This window comes from Meriones unguiculatus, chromosome 11 (assembly GCF_030254825.1).
Source record: "Meriones unguiculatus strain TT.TT164.6M chromosome 11, Bangor_MerUng_6.1, whole genome shotgun sequence".
Lineage (NCBI taxonomy): Eukaryota > Metazoa > Chordata > Mammalia > Rodentia > Muridae > Meriones > Meriones unguiculatus.
In genome coordinates, this window is record NC_083359.1 from 86,204,104 (window position 1) to 86,214,392 (window position 10,289).

The window sequence follows — 10,289 nt, forward strand, 5'->3', positions numbered from 1 at the left end:
GGGAAAAGAAAACCACATGCTGGTTGAAAGGCATCAAAAGACAAGAAAGCTTCAGTCTAGTATACAGAAAAGCAAACTGTCAGCATGCTGCCTGTACATTCACAGTCCTTTACACATTTACATTTTCATTCATTCAGCAAATATTTGGTATCGTCTCGATGATAGGTAGAATACTTAATAAATAAACGAATGTAATTTTTTTAAAGAACAATTTGGCACCATCAAGACTTGTACTACAGAATATAATAGGGCATATTCTTCAGCAAAAAGTAAAATTATCTCAGATTAAATATCAGTGAAATGGGAAGAAATAAAGAACAATGAAAACTCCATTAACTGTGCCCAACAATATCAGTCCTGATTAGGTTTGAGTATAGGATGAATGAAAATACTTGAAAACAATGACATAGAAACTAGGAAGAGGCAATGGAGTTAAAGTAAAATGGAATCTGCCAAAGGCCAGAGAAGAAAAGGGCCTGTGAATACCTTGCCTTGATGCGGAAAAGCTGTCTGCAGTGCTGTCTAGGGTAATAGGTACAGAATGCTTCAATAGTACACAATTTTCATTCCTATCAGAAGGCTGGGCCAGGCAGTGGTGGCACACCTTTAATCCCAACACTCAGAAGGCAGAAGCAGGCAGATTTCTGTGAGTTCAAGGCCAGTCTGGTCTACAGAGCAAGTTCCAGGACAGTCAAGGCTAAACAGAGAAAACACGTCTCAAAAGGGGGGAGGGGGTGGAACCTACATTTTAAAATAACTAATCAGCACAAAATAAAACAACAAAGAAGATATAAAGACGATGCATACAGATATGTAAGTGAAAAGAATGGCAGAATGGCCCAGAGCTAGAAGGTAAGGGTTAGAATTAGTTTACTAATATGTACCAATACAAAGCACTTATACACTACATTTTTATTTAACTTACATCAACTCTAAATACATTTTTCAAATAGAGAGGAAAGGAGGATTGGGAAGTGACGCCACTACCAAGATGAGCAGGTAAAGCAACTGGAATCATAAACATGTTCAGCTAAAAGCCACAAAAGGAGCCAGGTTTGGTCCAGGTCTGTAATCCCAGCACTTGAAAGGTAGAGGCCAGAGGATCAGGAGTTAGAATGCTGAAGTCTGTTCATTCTACTCCTAGTTTTGTGGTTTTGATGTTGAACCTTGTCAAAGGCTCTTCCTGCTCGGTTGAGACCATCAAGCAGACTCCACCCTTCAGTCTACTTACCTGCCAACTCACTCTTAATGATCTGTATATGTTGAAACAAACTTGCATCCTCGGAAGGAAAGTAACTTTGTCCTGTGTGTGTCCTTGAAGTCAATCAGCAAAAAGCCGATTAGGAAATTTGTACTATGTTCATCAGGGAAATTTGTTTTCCTTTTTGGTTGTGTCCTTATCTAGCTTTGGTCCCAAGATGATGCTATAATTTTATTTATTTATTTATTTATTTATTTATTTATTTATTTATTTTGGTGTTTGGTTTTTGGTTTTTCAAGACGGCATTTCTCTGTGTAACAAAGCCCTGGCCATCCTCGACTCACTTTGTAGACCAGCCTGGCCTCAAACTCACAGAGATTCTCCTGAGCGCTGGGATTACAAGCCTGTGCCACCACGCCTAGCTACAGCATGTATTCTTAACATTAGAATTTAACATAAGAATTTGTAAGGCGTCCTCTTGGTTTACTTTTATTAGGTCATATGTAACTAAGAATTTATTCATTTCTAAGAAATTATTCATTTCCAGGTTTGTTTTTTGTTTTGTTTTTAAAACTTTACTAAGTGGTTATACTTCATTGGAATTTGTTGCCATCTCTCCATGTATATCTCTAATTTTATTTATTAATTTTCTCTCTGTCTCTATCTCTTTCTGTCTCTGTCTCTGTCTCTCTCTCTCTCTCATGGGTGTCTGGCCATGGGTTTATCAACCTTGTCCTTTTTTTTTTTTTTCAAAGAACCAACTCTTTGCTTGATTGATTCTATATTTTTCTCCATTTCATTATTTCATTAACGTCTGCCCTGATCTTTATTATTTCTTGCCTAGTATTTTTTGAGTTTGAGTTGTTCTTTTGTCTGAGCTCTTTCTGGATTTTTTTTTTTTTTAATGTAAGCATGTTTAGCTATAATCTTTCTTCTTAAAGCTGCCTTAGCAGTATCCCCAAGATCCTGGAAAGTTGTGATTTCATTTTCCTTTGATTCTAGAAATTTAATCTTCCTCCCTGATTTCTTCAGTGGTCTACTGATCACTCAGAAAAATTTTGCTTACTCTATTTGTGTAGTTTCTCCTACTATTGATTTGTAGTCTTATTCTTCTATGATATAAAAGAAATTATTCTGATTATCATATGTCTTATGATTTGCTGTACATCCTACAATATGATGTTTTAGGGCTGCTGAGAAGAATGTGTGTTTTCATCTACTGTTTGGCATATTCTGTATATTGTTAAAATGCAGTTAGCCCACAGTGTTTAGCTCTGAGGTTTCTTTGATTTGGGGTTGGGATGGTCTGTTAACCTGAAGATGAAACTGGAGCACTGAAATCACTATCAGTGTGTTAGGACCTGGCTGATCTTTTATGTCCATTAGTTTTATGTAACTAGAATCTCCAATACTGAATGCATGTGTATTTATAATTATTCTAACTTCTTGATCCCCCTTATTAATGCGTAATAGCCTTGTTTATCTCTTCTAGTCTTGGTGTGTGTCTACTCCAGCTTCTTTTTGGCTTCCTTTTCCATCCTTTGAGCCAGGAGTTGATGGGTATGCATCAGTGTAGTACATTTCTTGGAGACAAAAAAAAAAAAGGTTGGACCTAATTTCTTTAATCATGTTAGTGACTCTATTTTCTTCTTGGAAGCTGAAGCTCTTTATATTTAAAGTTATTATTGAAAAAAAATTTACTAATTCTTGTAATTTTTAGTGGGTATTTTTCTGATTGTTCTTTGCCTTATAATCTATAGATGTGTCTCCTAGTTTACTGCGCTGGACATGATAGACTCCATGACAGCTCTCTTTATCATCTCTCTCATGACATCTGTTTCCTGTGCTCTTGTGATGGTGACTTTCTTCCTTCCCTGTGTGCAGGATTTCTGTCACTTGGTTCTGCAGTGGATTGGTGGGATCGAGAACTGCTTATCTTGGAATGTCCTGTTTTTTCCACCATTTAAAGAAGGCATGGCGTTCCCTGAGCTGGATTTTCTGGCCCAGGGCTCTGCCAGCCTTCAGAAGGGGGCCTGAGGGGCTCCAGGAACATCTGGGTTAGACCCTTCCCCATAACCCCCTGCAGGTTGATGTTGGTAGGACTCTTGAGCCACCAGGAGGACAGCATGAAAGATTCTGAGTGGTTTTTTCGTTTGTTCGTTTTCATGACACTTTCTTTTGGGTACATTTGGAATAAAATGCCTTCCTTTCATCATGTAGCTCTAGGGGAAGAGGCAGGAGATTTTTCTGAGTGGAATAATTGATATTGCCTTGTGAACTCATGGTGCTGCAAACTGGGGACACTGTGACACTGCCCTTTGGCTGTGTTTTCAATTTTGAAAAGTCCATTTTCCGTAGCAGTACGTATTTTCCTTGCATCTTTCTCCAAGGGTGCTGGGAGAAAGTTATTTTTGAAAGTGGCTCAATTTCAGTTGTTTGTGTTGTTGCTTGTTTTAGTGAAGTGTGCCGTCACTGTGTCGGGAGACTCCGTCCTGCTCTCTCAGTTACCCTTCTCTGTCAGAGAAAGCAGGCAGGAGAAGGTGTTGAGGCAATGCTTTACACCTGGGAGTCAAGGAAGCTGAGCAATGGAGAGAGAAAATCTCCTGGGTTTGTGATCTATTACGATTTCAACGTGTGATCTTTCGTGAAGGAAATGGAGACTGTTTTTAGCGAGTCCTGGGCTCTCTGGTGCTGGATACTATGAAGCGTGGCCCCTGCCCTGCAGCGCTCTCTGTTCTTCCCGGAAGACTGAGTGCTGGAAGACTGAGCTGTGCTGGAGACTGGTGCGCCAGGGTTCTGGATCTGCCCCTTTGCAAACGCCACCCTTTTCCTCTGGGATTCCGGCCAGTCCAAGTAGTTTATTAACGGTTAGCAGTGAAAGTCGTGTTTCCTCTGAAGAGTTCTGAGGTTTTCACCTAATGTGGAAAGAGTCCTAGCTCCTTTTTAGGCCTTTCAAATAGTGAGGGTTAGTCAATACAGGTCAGTGAACCCAGGAGAGATGGTCCTGTTCCCTTGTCACTAGAATACTTTCCAGCTGACCGATCTACCCTGTGTGGTGCAGAACTAGTTCATACTTGAAACCAAAGACTTCAGGCAAAGAAGAAATAATAGCCCTGTGGCTTAACCGCCTTGCTGCCTCAGGTTCAACTCTGTCCTGAGTAGACAGAGAGTAGAATTGATGTCCATATGAAAGAAAACTGACCTCATATCTGTAAAAATTAACTTCATGTTGATCTTCAGTCTTAAAAACACAAGATCTAAACTTACCAACCCTTTAGGATAAAATTTCAATGTGTTGGATTAGGTCAAGAAGGCTGGAGCCAGGGGTTGGTGGATAGTGATGAAGAAGTAAGCAGAGCCGGCCATGTTTGGAATAATTTATTTATCAAGATTATTTCATGTAGTGGTAAGCTGTCCTCTATCCTCTGAGCACCATCATCTGGAACAGAGCTCTGCCTGTCTTCTGGAAGAGGCCTGCAGGTTACACCTCTCCCCGTAATCCACTTGCCTGCTGGGTCTCCCTAGGGCACAGCCAGCAATGATAAAGCTTCATGCTGTCCCCTGAGCTCCACTGTCCTGCCCAGGGCTCTGTCTGCCTTCTAGAGGAGCAGTACCAGGATCACCCAGATTAGACGCCCCCCCCCCACCTCTGCCTGCCAAGTTCTCCAAAAGCACACTAACAGCAGTCAAATGGACCTGCTCCACAGTGCTCCATTTTCTGGCCCAAAACTCTGCCTGCATCCAAGGTGGCCAGGCAGCAACTAGGGACAACCAGATGGCTAAAGGCTCGCATAAGAACTCAATCAGTAAGAGCTAGCGCAATGTAGCACCACCAGAGCCCAGCTATCCTACTACAGCAAGCAAGGATATCCTAACACAGCCAAACCACACGAAGATGAGCTTAAATCCAATCTTACAAAGATGAGAGAGGCCTTTACAGAGAAAGTGAATCAATTCCTTAAGGAAATACAGGGGGAAAAAAGCAATTAAACCAGTGAAGGAAATGAATAAAACTGTTCAAGATCTGAAAATGGAAATAGAAGCAATAAAGAAAACAGAGATGGAGGGAATCCTGAAGATGGAAAACGTAGGGAACAAGAACTACAGATGCAAGCATCACCAACAGAATTCAAGAGGTGGAAGAGAGAATCTCAGATATAGACGATATGATTGAAGAAATCAATACATCAGTCAAAATGTTAAATCTAAAGTATTTCTGACACAAAACATCCAAGAAATCTGGGACACTATGAAAAGAGCAAACTTAAGAATAATAGGAACAGAGAGAGAAGATTCCCAGCTCGAAGGCCCAGAAAATATTTTCAACAAAATCATAAAAGAAAATTTCCTCAACCTAAAAATATATATTCCTATAAACATACAAGACTTACAAAACACCAAATAGATTGGACCAGAAAAGAAAATACTCCTGCCACATAACACTAAATGCCAATCAAAACACTAAATGTATGGGGAGAAAAAGAAAGAATATTAAAAACTGCAAAGGAAAAAGTCCAAGTAATACATTAAGGCAGACCTACCAGAATTACACTGGACTTCTCAACAGAGACTCTAAAAGCCAGAAGGGCCTGGGCAGGTGTCTTAGAGACCCTAAAACACCACAGATGTCACCCAGACTACTATACACAGCAAAACTTTCAATCACCATAGATGGAGAAAACAAGATATTCCAAGACAAAAACAAATTTAAAAAAGATCTATTCACAAATTCAGTCCTACAGAAGAAACTAGAAGTAAATTCCAACCCAAGAAGGCTGACATACCCAAAAAAACACAGGAAATAAATAACCCCACATCAGCAGAACTAAAAGAGGAAAGCACACACCACCAGCAGTGACATCAAAATAACAGGATTGACAAACATTGGTCATTAATATCTCCCAAGTTCATAGCGCTAAGTGCCTTCATAAAGAAATTGGAGAGATCTCATACTAGCAACTTAAAAAAGCATACCTGAAGGTGCGAGAATAAAAAGAAAAGAAAAAAAACCACACCTAAGAGAAGTAGAAGGTAGGAAATAATCAAACTCAGAGCTGAAATCAATAAATTAGAAGTAAAAAGAACAACACAAAGAATCAATGAAACCAAGGGCTGGTTCTTTGAGAAAATTAACAAGATAAAACAAACCCTTAGTCAAACTAACTGAAAGGCAGAGAGACACTATCCAAACTAACAAAATCAGAAACGAAAAGGGAAATACAACAACAGACAAATATCATTAGGTCTTACTTCAAAAACATGCACTCCACAAAATTGGAAAATCTAAATGAAATGAACAATTTTTTTGATAGATACCACTTACCAAAGTTAAATCAAGGTAAACAATTTAAACAGTCCTATAACCCCATAGAAATAGAAGGAGTCATTAAAAGTGTCCCAACCAAAAAAAAAAAAAAAAAAACCAGAATTCTACTAAACTTTCAAAAAAGAACTAATACCAATATTCTTCAAACTATTCCACAAAAAAGAAACAGAAGGAACATTGCCAAAATCATTCTATGAGGTCACAGTCACCCTGATACATAAACCTCACAAAGAGAGTTTCATCCAGGTGCAGTGGCACATACCTGTAAGCCTACCACTCTTGGAAGCAGAGGAAGGTAGATCTCTGTGAGTTCAAGGACAGCCTGGTCTATGTGAGTCCAGGACAGCAGAGGCTATACTATTTCAGGAAGAGAGAGAGTTTTAGACCAATTTTCCTTATGACCATTGATGCAAAAATACTCAATATTTTCAAACAACATGCAAAAACACACCAAAAAAGAAAAGAGAAAAAAAAAAACATCATCCAACATGATTCAGCAGGCTTTATCCAAGGTATGCAGGGTTCAATCCATCAATGTAATCTACCATATAAACAGACTGAAAGCAAACAAAAACCCCCATGATCATTTCAATAGATGCCGCAAAAACCTTTGACAAAACCCAACACCTCTTTGTATTAAAAGTCTTGGAGAGATCAGGGATACAGGATGTATACCTAAACATAGTAAAGGCAATATACAGCAAGCCAATAGCCAACAAGTTAAATAGACCCTAGCTGAGACTCCTAGCAGCAGAAGATATAGAGCCTGAAGCGGACACCTTCTATAGCCAGGTGGGACTTCCAGTGGAGGAATGAGTATACCAATCTACCCACAAAATCTTCAACCCATGTCAGAAATCATTTTGTTAACAGAGCTCATTAGGAAAGTGGGCTTTCTGGAAAGTGACCCGGTATTTTGCAAGGTCTGTACTATGAAACACCCCAGAATTACTTCCAATCCTTGCCACTCTTCTTTGTGCACAGCTGCATCTCTCTGTAATCTGGTATGGTATGAATAGTCACTTTCTGGGTACTTACTGCTGTTCAGATGAATTAATTCCTGATTATGGAATTCCTGACTTGACTCAAATAATTTTAAAAACTAAATTGTTTTAGAACTTCTTAAACATCTCTAGAAAGTTTATGGCTGCAATAAATACCTTTCTGGACCTACATATGCCTCACTAGGAGACAGGCTTAAGGCAGATTTGTAGCCTCACGTAGCCTTCACTCACAAATCCTGGTATACACCATAAATACAGGCAAGTTGGTTTAAACTTCCCACAAATCCAAATTATAATGGGACTACCACACAATGTCCAATTAAGTGCAAACCTTGATGTCATTATATACAACTGTTCTGTTATAATTCTTTATACCTTGTCACCTTATGGCATAATATACTGTCATTTTAAATTTTCTTTGCTTACTTTGTTTCTAAGATTATCGACCCAAAAATAGCTGAAAAATGGGTAGCCAAGTCAGTCCTAACTGAAAAGACATATTCTTATGACTTTTAGACCCTGTTAACCTTTAGGCCATGTCAACCTTTTTCACTGTGAACTCACTATGAACTTATGTAATGGATACATAGATAAGAAATATTTAGTTTTAAAACATGTAACCTGTTGTGTTTTGGAATTCATCTGTTTTGTGGTTAATTGCCTTTTTGACTATGACGTAATCCCTTTTCTGGGAGCTTTCTCTCTGAGGTATAAAAGCTATACAATAAGCAGTGGCAACACACACACACCATTGGCAGAAGCCCAGTGGTGGAAGCCCATTGAATGAAAGCTGGCTGGAATTCGATTCACCCATGAGTTAGAAATATATATATAGATATGTGTTTGCATGTAAACATGTCTGGTTTTTGTACATATGTTACATGAGTGTATGTCAACTATATGTATGTAAGGAGCTCCTTTTGTATTGTCCATTGGACGTGTACATGAATATGTCTGATTGTTTGTCTATGTGTATTTATGGGCTGATGTTACGGAATTGGCAGCCTTAACTTGCTGCAGTTTCTGCAGAGGGAATGCTAGTAAAATCAACATTATCTCATATGTAAGCTTGTAGGGACTTGTTGAAGTTAAAATTCTTAACTTCATCCATGTTTTTCCTTGAGCATGTGTACATGAAATCGTCTTTGCTTACTTTCTCCCCCTTTTTCTTTTTCTTACCAAATCACAAACAAGTTAACAGTTCAGATCTATCAGCCAAAGATAAGGAGAAAAAAAAGTTTACTTTAGCCTGTGGAGGCATCCCCAATGGCCTACCCCAGGCCAAGAGCTAATCTCAGATCAAAGAGCCCCCTTTTTTACATTTGACTAGAAGCTGCCTTTTACAGTCCTGGCTGCAGAAAAAAAGGTGACCACTTAGGAGCAGTGTAGCCAGTCACTAGACCTAGAGAAGGAATCCTGGGCTCCCTCCCCTACTTCTTTTCCTCTCAATCATCTTTCATGATCAGTTCCTTGGCCATCAGCTTGACAACTCAAGAGATAAAGCGAACAGGGGAACTCCACCATCCTGTCCCAGATCCTACCTCAGACCCTGGAACCTTAGCAGAGAAATACTGTGGTAATCAAACCCTTGAAGACCTTAACAGACCCAAAATTTGGCCTGCCTACAAGATGTGCAGGTACAAAGATGGAACAAAGACTGAGGAAATGGGCCACCAATGACTGGTTCAACTTGAGATCCAGCCCACGGGAGAAAGTCAGTCCCTAACACTATTAATGATATTCTGCTATACAGAGCCTAACATAACTGTTTTCTGAGAGGCTCCACCCAGCAGCTGATAGAAACAGACACTGAGACTCACAGCCAAACATTAGGTGAAGCTCGGGGAGTCTTGTGGAAGATAAGGTAAAAGAATTGAGGGAGCTGGAGGGGTCAAGAACACCACAGGAAGACTTAACCTGGGCCCATGCGGTCTCACAGAGACTGAACCACCAACCAAAGAGCAGGCATTGGACGGACCTAAGCCCCAGCACTTATGTATCAGATATGCAGCTTGGTCTTCATGTAGGTCCCCTAACAGTTGGGTGGGGTCTCTCTCTCTCTCTGTTGCCTTTGAATCCCTTCCCCCTAGCTGGGCTGCCTTATCTAGCCTCAGTGGGAGAGGATGTGCTTAGTCCTGCTGAGACTTGATGTACCAGAGCAGGTTGGTACCCATGAGAGAGGGGGCACTCTTCTCTGAGAAGGGGAGAGGGAAATGGGGGTGTGTGGAATGGACTGGGAGAAAAAAAGGGAGGGGGCTGTGATTGGAATGTAAAGTACATAAATTAATGGGGGGGTGAAGAGTGTGGTACATTACTTTTCCATTGCTATGATAAATAACATGACCAAAAGAAATTTAAACAAGTTTATTTGGGCTTATGGTGTGAAAAGGTCTAGATGTCCATCACAGCTGGAAAAGCATGTCAAGAGGAGCAGAAAGCTGGACAGTTACAAAACTTTCCTCCACATACAGGAAACAGAAGAACAGGAAGTGTGACCCAGCTATAAACCCTCAAAGCCTGCCCCTGGGGACATAATTCCTCCAGTAAGTTTCCACTTCCTGACCATTCTATAACTGCCTCCAAACAGCACCCCAAGTGTTCAAATACAGGAACCTATGGCGACACTTCTCAAACAGCCTTAGCTTTCTATAGCAACCTTGGTTGGAAGTTAATTTCAGGGCTTAAAATAGATCATCCCATGTCTTCCTGGTTTGTAGGGTTGCTGAGAAGAGCACACTGTTAAAGTCTTTGCCTTTGT